This window comes from Pogona vitticeps, chromosome 2 (genome assembly GCF_051106095.1).
Source record: "Pogona vitticeps strain Pit_001003342236 chromosome 2, PviZW2.1, whole genome shotgun sequence".
NCBI classification, from domain to species: domain Eukaryota; kingdom Metazoa; phylum Chordata; class Lepidosauria; order Squamata; family Agamidae; genus Pogona; species Pogona vitticeps.
The window spans coordinates 284,576,929-284,590,513 of NC_135784.1; the positions used below are offsets into that span (position 1 = coordinate 284,576,929).

General features: G+C 39.9%; 1 protein-coding gene across 6 annotated transcripts in view; it reads left to right on the top strand.

Moving 5' to 3' along the window:
* The window catches only part of PDE4D (phosphodiesterase 4D), an 811,089-nt gene that overhangs the window by 621,340 nt on the left and 176,164 nt on the right, over positions 1 to 13,585 (top strand). Inside the window, exon 1 of one of the 6 annotated variants that reach the window (XM_072992729.2) lies at positions 4,740 to 7,188. The exons of the other annotated variants lie outside the window; for them this stretch is intronic. The gene's annotated coding sequence lies outside the window, so the exon portion shown is untranslated. Of the gene's footprint in view, positions 1 to 4,739; positions 7,189 to 13,585 lie in introns of those variants that run through there. 6 annotated transcript variants of the gene reach the window in all.

Here is a 13,585-nt window from a genome sequence, read left to right on the forward strand (position 1 = left end):
GGGAAAAGCAGGGATCAAAGGGCTCCCTTTGACTGCCACTTTCCCTTGCCCTTTACAAAGCCACGGGGTTTAGCAAAAAGGAAGGGAAGGCTCCCTTCAGGTAAAGGCTGCACGATCGCAGCCCTTTGATCCTGAAGCCCTTTCGTAGCTGCTTTATCCACTTCCTAAGCCCCACAGGGCTTAAGAAGTGGATAAAGCAGCCATGAGAGGGCTTCAAGATTGCAGCCCTTTCAAGACTGCTTTACCTTAAGGTAGCCTTCCCTTCCTTTTTGCCAAGCCCCCGTGGCTTCGTAAAAGGCAGGGAAAAGCAGCTGTTTCCATGTATAAAACAATGCTCTATTTTTGTCCAATTATTTAAGTAAAAAAGTGTTGTTTTATACACAGAAAAATGTGCTATTCTCTTGAATTTCAGCTGAGAATTTAAATATTTTTCCAAATTACAATTTCCAGAATCCTTAGAATGGATCAAATTAAGTTAGAACTTTTCCTATAAGCAAAAATGACTGAACTGAAGGTATGGTACTTTGGGCACATTAGGAGAAGACAAGGCTCATTGGAGAAGACAATAATACTTGGAAAAGCTGAAGTCAGGAGGGAAAGAGGAAGACCAATTAAAAGATTGAATCAATAAAAGAAGCCATGAGCTTGTGTTTGCAAGAAGTGAACAAAGTTGTCAATGACAGAACTTTCTGAAGGTCACAGATTCTTAGGGTTATCATACGTCAGAAGCAACTTGATGGTGACTAACAACAACAGTGACAATTCAAGTGTACTGCAGATATGTAGCAAAGTTTCACATACTTCTGTGTTACAGGGAACGTCTCACTCTCAGTCTAATTGAAATGGCTCCTCAGATTTTCCGTGACACCTACTAGCTGTTGAACAGTTGTATCTGAGATCGTCCCAGATTGATGCACATAGTGAGTCAAGTAGTTACATGGATTGTTGGGCAACAGCCAGCATGGTACAAGTGGATGCCTGCTTCATGGAAATACCTCCTCCTCCTCTTCTGCCTTCTGAATCCCTTGTGACCTCCCAGAACTTGGGTTGGAACCCTCAGGAACTGAATTTGAAGGCTTAGCAGGCGGGGAGGTGCAGAATGCAGGAAATCCTGCCCGTCTTTATTCTGTTGAAGAAAGCAATTCCATCTTAGAAACTACCCACTGCTGTGTGGATTTCTGAAGTACCTTCTCTGAAAAAGGACTTTGTCTATGTTCATGTAAAGATGGAAATGGTGGGAAGAACTACACTGCCGCAGAAAAGCACATGCTTTGCGTACAGAAGGTTCATGATTCAATCCCTGCTTACAAAAAAATTTAGATGATTAGGTTCACTGGCAGTTAACATACAGGGTGAGGGAGAACCAACATGGTTTGTTTTTATGTGATACATTCAAATTTCTCTTCAAGCACCATCATAGAGAAAAAAGAATCAAAAATTTATCTAAGATAAATGCTTATCATCTGTGATTTAATTTTTTTTGTTTTGTTTTTCTAAAATCAACTGATCAGTCAGTCTTCTCCCTAATTAATCAGGGCACCTCTTTTAGTAAATCAGAATATTTTAATACACCAATCTAAAAAAGTTGGCCAACATCAGAGTTCCATACATTCCTACAAAGAAGCAAGCTTGGCTATATTTAATGAGCTGTGTTTCCTTGGCTTTCTTCCAGGTATGCATGTATAGGATCATAAACGCAGACAGCAAGCCTTTTGCACATTTACCTGTTAAGTTAGCATCATTGAACTCAGTGGAGCTTATTTCTGAATGCTGATTTGCAGTGTGCCAGGATTCTCTGAGCAGCAGTTTTTGTTTTAAGAAGCAACCTATGAATAATTCACAAATTATTTCAAAATTAACAATTTTTTTCCTGACCTCTTTTTTTAAAAAGCCACCTGAATTATTTAAAGAAGAGGTTTGCTGAGCTGAAAAGTTATCTTCTCCTCCATACTGCAACTTCTAAAATCTGCAAAAAGATATGTTTAGCCTCGAGAAAAGAAGATTGGTCAGTAATACAATAGCCATCTTGAGATACCTGAACAGTTCTTACATGGAAGGCAGAGCATCCTTGTTTTCTGCTGCCCCAAGGGTAGGTTCCTTCATTACAAGAAAGGAAATTCCAATTCATCACTGGGAAGAACTTCCTGACAATAAGAGTTGTTTCACAGTGGAATGGATTATCTTGGAGGGTGTTGGGCTTTCTTTCCTTGAAGGTTTTTAGAGGGTGGAGGGCCATCTTTCAGGGATGCTTTAGCTCTAGATTTTCTGCCTTGACAGCCAGTCCTTCAGGCTGGACTAGATGGCCCTTGTACTAGATGTCCACCCAGATCTACAATTTTATGATTCTTTGACCATGCATGCTAAATTATCATGTGTAACGAAGAATTGTAGACATTTAAATGATTGAGAGAGGAAAAATTCAAATCAAATAGAGAAGTAGTTGGAAAGGGCAATGAAGTTACAGATCTTCTTACTTAGTCCAGTGATTATCAACATGGCGATGCAAAACCAGCAAGAAAAGTTACCATATTTCTCCCCTACAGCAAATCCTATTTTCAGTCACACTGTTACATGTTTATGTTAAATGCTGTGGAATTTGGAAACTTTCGTGAAGCAAACCAGATTTTGCAAGAAGGTGTCCAAAGAACTGTCTGAATCTCCAGAATTGTTTTAAAATGGTTTAAAAGTAAGCATTCACGCGCTACAGTGAGAGATACTGCAAAATGATGCAAGAGGGGGAAAACTGCCCTTGCAATAGTGTTGCTATGTTATGAAAGGTCAACATTGGCATCAGTGCATATAACAGAGAAAGAAGTATGTTAATTATCCATAATTAACACGACAGATTTATAAATCCTTTAGACAATTTGTTTAAATCTGTTTTTCAACACAAACATTCCACATCTATTCCAAAACTGTGCTTTAGAGCTAAAGAGGATTTAAGTCTCTCCACCATCTTTCTTGCCAATTTTTTTTCTCCTAGGGAAGACTTTGATGTTTAGATATCTGGAATTGCACACATCTGTTTTTGGACTTTTCACTGATGAATTTCAGGCCCAGATCTTCTCTAGAAGTATCTGATCCACCAAGTTCCTCTGACGGCTATGCCCTTTGAGACCTATCCAGTTGTTGATCCTTTTTTCTACCATAACTAGATGCTTTTCCAGAATTCCACAGACAGAATGTGGTAGTAAATGTACCCATATTTGTTCCTTAGCCTGTGAATATAGAAGTTCCATGTAACTATTAGGACTGATGGGTTTTGATAGACCTAACCTCCATTTGACTAATACCACTTAAAAGCTATTGTAGGGCTAGATCATACTTGATGTGTATTTCCTCCGCTTATCAGGTTTTATTTCCAGACACACAAATTTTTCAAAGTTCTGAGCCTGCAAAAGCAGACATGCAGATTATGCCGTATTTATCTTGCAATGGCCAGTCACAAAACAAAAGTTAATTTGAAAATTAAAGAAAGCTCCTGTTAGAAGAGGTAGTGTTTTCCATCTTAAAGAAGCTCTCCTTTAATGAAATGCTATTTCATTTAGTTCAGCCCCAACCTGAGTGGTCACCCCCAAGCATCCTATCTGGTTTCTACCAGCTGGCTTCAAAACAACCCTTGCAGACAAGCCTTTAATTGCTCTTTTCTACAGTTTCTACAGTTACACAATGTGTAATTCTGGTGTCTAAAATTAATTGACAATATTGGCTCTTTTATTTTACATCCTTCTTAACGATCCTTAACACGGAGTACGCAACTCTCTGTTACAACCCCAGTGTCTTTTGTAGTATATGCAATGGTCCCCAACCTTTCTCGGTCCACAGACCGGCTGGGGAAGGAGGGGCACCCCCATGCTTGTGCACATGCATGAACAAGCGCTCTCTCTCTCTTGCATGAGGAGTGCTTGTCTGGGCACGCTTGCCCTTGTGCACATGTGCAAACAGCAGCATGGCACTCGAACAGGCATGCTGGAGTGCACACGCAGGCGCAAGTGGGCTGTGTGGGGGTGGGGCGGGAGGTCTTTCTTGGCGGCCCAGTCCAGCTCAGGCCACGGACTGTCACTGGGCCACGGACCTCTGGTTGGGGACCTCTGGCATATAGGAACTGAACCATGTTGCAGAGATGTTATGAAGGTTCCTAAGATAAGGAATGTGCTGTAGAATTGCTAACTATTCATATTAAATTCTACAAAAGAGGTTGGATAAAAGAATAAACATGCCACTTGATTGGCTCAGATTCTTCCAAAAAACAACTGCAAAAGATGGTGTGTTCAATGTTATTTGTGATACCAGAGCATGGTTGTTTTCTTTTGGTATTACAATTACTTGCAGCACAGCCATAGTGAGAAAAAAAGGCATTTAGGGCCAGGCAAGATGATATGTGAGAGATTCATGGACCACTTCCTGATCTTTCTTTCTTTCTTTCTTTCTTTCTTTCTTTCTTTCTTTCTTTCTTTCTTTCTTTCTTTCTTTCTTTCTTTCTTTCTTTCTCTTTTCTTTTCTTTCTTTCTTTCTTTCTTTTCTTTTCTTTCTTTCTTTCTTCCATCTCCTCCCTCCCTCCCTCCCTCCTTTCTTTCTTTCTTTTCTTTCTTTCTTTCTTCTTTCTTTCTTTCTTTCTTTCTTTCTTTCTTTTCTTTCTTTTCTTTCCTTCCTTCCTTCCTTCCTTCCTCCCTCCCTCCCTCCCTCCCTCCTTTCTTTCTTTCTTTCTTTCTTTCTTTCTTTCTTTTCTTTCTTTTCTTTCTTTCTTTCCTTCCTCCCTCCCTCCCTCCCTCCCTCCCTCCCTCCCTTCTTTCTTTCTTTCTTTCTTTCTTTCTTTCTTTCTTTCTTTCTTTCTTTCTTTCTTTCTTTCTTTCTTTCTTTTCTTTCTTTCTTTCTTTCTTTCCTTCCTTCCTTCCTCCCTCCCTCCCTCCTCCCTCCTTTCTTTCTTTCTTTCTTTCTTCTTTCTTTCTTTCTTTCTTTCTTTCTTTCTTTCTGCAAATGCGGCGGAGAGACAGTGAACATGATGAGAGGAGTGTAAGAAGCAATGTGTGTGGTTCTCATTCCTTGTTACCCTTTCACCTAGTCAAAACAGGGCTCTTTCAGCTAGTTTCCCTCTGAACATGGGAAAATATATATCATGTCCTTTTCCGGGGAGGTTTTTGAGGGAGGGGCATGAGGATTTTAATCTCCAGAGTATTTTAGCAGGATAACTTTAGGAGGGAAGAAAAGCAGCTGATTGACAAGGATAAGGCAGACCCCTCCCATTTTTTTAACATATGTAAAGAATCCTAAACTATTGGGAGACTCTGTAATACATTTCCTGCAGTTTGTTTCATATAACCATTAGATCCAGACATGCTGATAGTATGGTTGTTCCAGTACTACCGTGAGTCTTGCCTTCGTGGAAGGTCTTTTTCACTAACAAGCCAGGAACCCCCTTAAAACCCCTCAACATCTGCCACTGAATATATTATGAAGATATAAGCTAGGAAGCAGTGATAAAGGGAATGTGTGGCATGATGCTTCATTAAAAATTCCTTCTGCTGTTATGGAGCAGTTTGCATTCAGATGTTGGCATAAGCCTAGAGGAGAGGCAGGATCATTCCTTTCAGCGAGTAGTAGGCACAGACCACACATTTTCTGGAGCTCTTAAAATAAAAACTGGCAAGTCTTGCTTATGCCAAAAGAGATAAATCAACATCCATCCAGGTATGGGGTGAAAGTCTTACCCTTCAGATTTTTTGTAAAATTTTGTCTTTTAGCACATTCTGACAAATTAAGAACATGGTAAGATCATGGGAGTTCCACTGCATTTGCGACGCTACAGCATTCTGAATGGTTATTCAGTCCTTTGCAGTACATAATCTTAATGTTTTGCAGCAAGGAAGAGTTCTTCTGCATGTAATCACTTGCCTGTGACAGAGGTGCCTTCATCCAAAGATCACATTCCAAAGCCGTTCCACAGCATTGCATTTAAAAATAACTTTCCATGCAGAAATCACTCCATATAATCTAAAGATAACCACAAGGAAATGTCTATTTTACCTCTTTCGCAAACTTTGCATTCTGCCTGTAATCAGATAATTTCAAATGGAGTTCCTTTAGCATGGAATTTGTGTGATGAAAGGCTGGCTGGGCAAGTTAACAAGGTCCTGGCATCTCGAACTGACCAGTGCACGTGCAGCCACCCCATGTAGAAAATGTGCTTACTTGACAATAACTCTCAGTAATCTTTTTTCCAAATGCATTATTAGAATTGTATTGGGAATGATATATTTTTCCATAATGCACCCATTTGTAAGTGTGTGGGGAAGGAGGGAGGGAGAGATACAATAAAAATATTTTGCATCTAATATTTTTTCCTTCCTTGTAGTATTTTAAAGTATTTATTATCATGAACCCCAAAAAACTCCATGGAAAAGCACATGGTATCCCTATATATTTCCTCATATTTGGAGAAACCAGATGCCATTCAGCTCTCAAGCAGCTGCACTTTTTTGTGTGTGTGATTTAGCAGCTAGTTTTCTTTTCTGGAAGCTGTGGGGAGGGAGGAGGAGGGGAGGGAGAGGGAGAGGGGTTAGACCGAAAGGGAGCAAATCATTCTATTCTCATGCAGTCCCTTGCCTGAAACAAGAAGTCTTAAAGCTTGGCTCTGTTTCTGTTTACCCCCCACAATTCTGAAAGTGAAGGTTCTCACTGTGGCGCCTACGGCACATCTTCATATTTTCCTTTTACTGTCCATCGACAGTTTTAGAATGTGTATAACCTTTAAACCTGTTATTATAGAATTGAGAGAGAGAAAAAAGATCAAGAGGCTCTTTCAGCTTCCTTACTTGCCCATGTGACCTAGATGGAGACTACATTCAAAAACCGTTCCTCCCCCAGCAATGCAGGGCAGAAGAGAGAAGCACTGTCACTTCCAAACCCAGGCTGGCGTTAAGCGCTGGGGGGAATAAGCAGAGCACTTCAGCAGTTTAGGACTTGGGTCTTGAAAAACCTGGATTCTTGTACCAAAGAGGATGCTTTTCCAAAAGCTTGTATTTTTCAACTAAACCTCCTTTACAAATGGAATATGTGGTGCAGAAGCTGTGTGGAGACAGCTGAAGTTTCACTGCTGAAAAGTCTTGGGATTTTATTTGCAAGATGAGTATTATTATGAAGCCCAAGGTCCCGATCTACCAGCAGCTTAAGAACAGCCGATGCAACTTGGTAATGTCTCTGTCTTTTCTTCTTTCCTTGATACTGCTTCTCCGTGAGTTTTATTCTATGAATGCTCTGAGTTTTATTGTTTGGCAATAAATTGTGCATGTCGATCTCTCCTCCCCCCCCCCCCCAAATTTGGTTTCACAACCACAGGTTGAAACTGGCACTCACCTTTCTTCAGTATTGCATGGCGCTGGGCTATTACTTTGTTCCTCAGATTTGAACAAAAACTTTGAAAAACTTTCTGGGTTGTCATTCTGCAGAAAATCTCAAGACTTCTAATGGATATTTTAAAAACACTGGGCAACTTTGTCTTGGTTTTTTTCTTTCTTTCTTGCATATAATAAATCAAGTGCTGACTGATTTTATAAACTGTGGAAGAAGAGATTTAATCTCTTATGCCTTTTCTAAAATGTTAAAGGAGAAACTGTGGGTGTGTACTGCATTTCTTTCCTCTTCCTCACCCCACCCCCACTCCCAAGAGGACTGGACTAGCAGTACCAAAAGTGGTGGCAGAACATAGTGATTAACAGCATAATCCTGTGTTTCTGTGCTCCAATTTTATACTTATGCACAAAGCTCATTACATCTGTTGTGTTTATTCCTTACCTGAAATAAATGCAAATGAATGCAATGAGACTTGTGCATATCGTTTCCCTCTAAGAAACTGAGCAATGGATCAGGAAGCCTATGCTTCAGATTTCACTCCTGCTATGAACCCCTGAGATGACCTTAGCAAGTCACATCTCTTTCTCCTCCATCTGTGATATAGGGAATAGTAACACTACTGCTTAACAGGGTCTTTGTTAGCATTTTAATTGAGGAACAATCATTTTTTTTTTGTGGGCAAATAATCTTTTTTCTCTCTTCAAGACTGGAAACCCTACACTCATGTATTCTTATTTCAAAAGGGACTTGAACTCCAGACTAACACGTTAAGGTTAGTTACCTTGTTCTTCCCCGAAAACAAGACCTAACCTGAAAATAAGCCCTAGTATGATTTTTCAGGATGCTCGTAATAGAAGCCCTACTCCAAAAATAAGCCCTAGTTAAGTTAAACCCCGCTGTCCACCATTGTGCAGCATGTGCAGCAACCAGAAGAAGATGACATGACTGTAAAATAAAACATCCCCTGAAAATAAGCCCCTAATGCCTTTTTTTGGAGCAAAAATTAATATAAGACCTTGTCTTATTTTGGGGTAGATTCTTACTCATATATCCAGAATATATCCTCTTTTTAATATTAAGTGTTTATATATATATTTTTTTTAAAAAAAACAAAACTTTTCAGGATATCTTTTCAAGAGCAGCCTCGCTCTTTCACATGCCCAGTAGGTACATCCTGGTTTATTTCTAAATGCTCTGACATTCTGTCACTTTTACTTCCATCACCTATTGCATTGAAATAGGTGTAGACAAGACCTTTCAGATAGATAGTTTTAATAGAATTTGTGAAAAAAAGTAGTTTTTTGCCATTGTATCTAAGTATTTGTTACTTTCTGACATCAACGCCTTCCACATTTTATGTGAGTGTGGGACCATCATTTCTTTGATGTAACCATAATGGCCCTGGCAATGTGCAATCATAATGAGTTCCACAGTGATTTTATTAAAATAATTAATAGTAAGAGATTAACAGCAGAGTTAATAACAGTAATAAGAACATGAGACTGAGGCATGTCATTCAACTTAACATTATAGACCTTCCTGCTTTTGGCATGATGTCAAAAAGTGTTTGGTTTTATTAAATTACGTCAACCCCATAATATGACACAATTGGTAATCTCAGGGTAAACGGTTGCTAGCTCTCCACTGTAAAAGCACAAAGGAACAACTCTTTGGGAAACATAAAGTTAAACACTGGTACTGTCAGTCTTTATTCAGGCAAAACCCCAATTTAGGTCATGGGGGGGATATTTCCACTTAGCTGAGCATCTCAAAATTTTTCCATCAGTTTGAAACAGAATTGATAAGCAGAACAAAACAGCAGTCTAGAAAAACAGTACAGCTCTCCCTCTCCGTTTCTCGGTAATCTTTTTATTTACAGGAACTTTTCTTTTCTTTTTCTCCAGAACCAATATAGCATTACAGAATTATTTGTTGTACTCTATTGCACAGCTGAATAGTTGTTGAATAGTTGAATAGTAACTAATAAGCCCACAGCTCTGGTACAGACAGTTTTAAGTGCACTCTGATGTAGGCTACATTAATCAAAGGCATTTTGTCTAGAAAATAGAATGAGGAAAATCATTGCCATCCATGAAAAATTATTGCCAATTTATCCCTGGTATGAACCTGTGCTCTTTGTAAATGTAAATTGAATATGATGCAATGTAAATATTTGGAATATTTTCTTTTGTAAGTGAAAACATGGATTTTTCCTAGTAAAAATATTGTTTCAAGTCTGTTGGCACTACCTTGGCATTCATCCTTGAAATGTTTATACTATATTGTTTTAGTTTATTGTTTTGATTTATTGTATGTTTGTGATTGTTTGGTTTTAGTCTGTTACTTTCATACACAGAGACACATTCTTTCTCCATAATTATAATAACTGCATGCCACCAAGTTGATTCTGCTTTATGGGGACCCTAACATCACAAGTTCCTAATCTTGGATAACCAGCTGTTCCTGGACTGCAATTCTCAGAAGGCTTCACTACCAGCTGTGTTGGACAGGGAGTTGTAATCCAAGAACACCTTGGTGTTACCCAAGGTTGGGAGCCACTGATTTGCCGAGCAAAGCATGCAGCAATGATTTTCTTTGCATGCCCACCTCTTCAGTGGTGGCAGATGAGCAACGGGTGTGCTTATATAAGTTAACTAAAAGCTCTCCAAGAGCCATGGTTTGCCCACATGTGTGGCATTCCAGTCCCCATCGTGACTTGTCTTCTACTCACTCACTATTATTCCTTAATTTCCCCTTTGCTGTTGATAAAGGCCCTATTCTTGCATAACACGGAGCTACATTTAGTCATTAATCACAGTTGGAGTAGACCCACCAGAAGAACAGGACTTGTAAAGTTTACACTTGTGCAGGTGCAATTGATACAATATATCTCTTCTTGTTGGAATTAACCATCATATTTAGCTTAGTGTAACAAATTGTCTAGGTTGTTGTCTCGCAATATTTGTGTTGTGCATTGAGCGATCCATTATGTCTCTTGTGAATGCCTAGTTCCTGTACACTGAAATGTAAAATGAGTTATCAGCAAGCTTGTGTTATTGATTTGTGATATGATGTGGTATTGTCTCTCATGCAAAATAGTCCCCACTGTATGCTGAAAATTGCATATGTGGAACAGGTTGCATATAGGACCTACTTTTTTGAGATTATTCATTCATTCATTCATTCATTCATTCATTCGTTCATTCATTCATTTAACTTATATGCCGCCCATTCTACCCAAAGGTCTTGGGTGACATATAAGTTAAATAAATAAATAAATAAATAAATAAATAAATAAATAAATAAATAAATAAATAAATAAATAAATAAATAAATAAATAAATAAATAAATGATAATTGATGTAAGCCATCCAAAGGTAACGGGCGGCTTACATCAATTAAAATAAAATAAAAATACAATAAAAAGATAAAACAATTAAAATACAATTGTTTGCACATGGAATGTTCCAATCTCTTCTTGTTCTTTGAAAGTGCCTTGTTCATAAAAGAGATAACAAATAATAGGAGTAGGTTAGACAGTAGGTTTCTGTTTTGAGAAGCTCTTGGTGGGCAGAAGAAATGTTACTTTTATGTGAGAAGATATTTATTTCCAGTTAACAGGGAGGAATTGTTGTAACTTCATAGTTTCAGTGTAGAGAGGGCCATGAACCACAAAAATGGTGGTTCGTGGCTACCCACGAACCATCTGAACTTAAAAACAAACCACAAATTGGTTTTTTTTAAGTTCATGCTGGGGGAGGGGAAACTAACCCACGCCACAGTCTGCCCCCATCTCTTCCCACTACCCTGTTGCCTTCTTCCCTGATCCTGCCTCCTTCTCCTCCTCCTCTATTGCTGCAAATGAGCAATCCGGCGCCACACAGCACTGGATTGCTCATTTGCAGCTCCACAATCTGCCCATTGATCCCATCATCTCGCTAGCTGGTTCCATGGCCTCCTCCTCTTCCATCTCTGCCGCTGCCATCAGCTGATAAGTGGGGGGCACTGCACAGAGACAGCAAGCCCAGTTCCCAGAAGGGGAGCCAGGCCTGCTGTCTCTCAAGATGGCAGCTGAGGTGGAAGACAAAGAGGAGGCCACAGGACCAGGTAGGGAGGTGGTAGGGGCAGTGGGAAGGGGGTGGGGGCAGGCTGTGCAGGCAGAGAAGGAAAGCACCAGGACGTTTGTTAAATGTTAAAAAATAGTTTGTGCTTCAGATTGGTTCAGGTTCATCGGTTTTGATGAAGCCAAACAAATCTGAACCAATGAACCAGTGATTTTTAATGAACTTCCTGGTTTGTGTTTTAGTTGGTGCTCATCTCTATTTACCGTATTTTTCTGTGTATAAAATGACACTTTTTCCTAAAATAACTAGAGGAAAAATTGAGGGTTATTTTATACACAGAAGGAGGTAGTCGCACGTGCGCTCAGGTGTCTCTTGCTGCCACTGCCCAATTGCCTCTTCCAGAGTTCACAGCTTGTCCCCTCCAGTGGCCGAGGCAGCAGCAGCAGGAGGCGAAAACGGAGGTGAAGGAGCATTCACACACACTTGGGCGCTCTTGCTGCTGCCGCCTCTCCCACCCACCCAATCACCTCCTCCAGTGGGACAGATGGGGCTCAGCAAGAGGCAGAGGCAAACAAAGCACTCTCAGGCACCTCTTCCTGCTGCCACTGCTGCCGGATCACCACCTCCAGCGATCATCTCCTTAGGGCAGGGGACAAGGCGGCGACATGAGCTGGAGGCAGCAGGAGATGGAGGTGGAGAAGCAGTTGCCCATTAACTGCTCCTCCACCTCTATCAAGGGTCAAAATTAGGGGGTCATTTTATACATTGGGGGGTCGTGTACATGGCAAAATACAGTAAGTGTGTAGTTGTTTCCAGGCTTCATTTGGGAGAGAATTCACAATTGTACCCCAGATCTTTATTAGTAGGATTTGGAACTCCCCAGCACACCTGAAAACATTTGGGTAAATGAGAAAAGAGGTAGATGGTGGAAAACTGAACTGTGGATAGTTCTTAATACCACTTCAAACGAGTGGAAGCTGATGTGATCCAGCGGGCAGTGAAGCAGGCTTTCATCTGTATGAATGCAAGCCCTACTGAATCCCCTGAAGTGTTTGGAATATTTGTTGTATGGCCATTGGCAAGACATTAAATTTCTGCTCATCATTGTGGAAAAAGAAAAAAGAGGAGATGGAAGGACAGTGGCTTATGTAACAGTGCTGCTCAGGATGACATACAATAGAAAGTGAAAACCTTTATACACTTAGTCCTCCAGAGTCATGTTTTGTTGCAGAATACACTCAAGAACAACACATCAAATGGAGGCGTTCTGTGGCATTGCCATTTCCAAACCTACAAGCAATTTCCCCAAGTTTCAGTCACTTGCCTTGTAAAGTTTGTTGTGTTACATATAAGAAATCAGTGGGACAAAAATTTACTCCAACCCATCTATTGTTCTTTGCCACTGAGGTGTGTTCTTATCCTAGCTGGTTTAACGTACTGGAACAAGAAAGAAATCTTGTGTAGCATGCTGGTTTTTTTTGGCAAACCATGATGCTGAGAATCAGAAATGATGTGCTCTTGTTGCCAGTAGACTGGTCCCTCATTTGAAAGACACACAATGGACAACCTGGTGGGTTCAGGAAATATAAGTAGTACATACATTAGACCATTCCACTGCTTGCACCCTTACCCATAATGCTAACCCTCAATATATTAGAATTTTCTAAAACAAAGAAAGAACAGCAAAACCCTAATGCAAGCAGTTGTGGTCTCCCCACCCCTTTTTAAAAAATAAATAAATCCTAGTACATGAGAGTTTAAAGTGATGTATAAATGATTTATAGCATCATATGCACAACATCTGGAAATCCATGTTATCTGCTCTGCATTTAATTATGATGACACTGGATCTTGTTTTGTATGCTTGAGGTCAGGAGGAATGTTCCCAAGCTTATGCACTGGGAGAGCCTTTTTCAGGAATATTTTCCACAGCCTATAGGGTTAATTTATTAACTAACAAGCATGTCTTTCTTGACTGAGGTATAAGATTTTCATTTAGCATTTGCACAGTGCATCAAATATTTGCTGCATGAGTAGCTTAAGATCCAATATTCTGGACTGATTTGAATGAACTCCAGAGAACTCCAGGTGGAACTCTTAATCCTTCCAGGTTATTAATAATGTCTCTATTAATGGAACAGCACTGGCCTTTTTCATTAACAGGGCCAGTT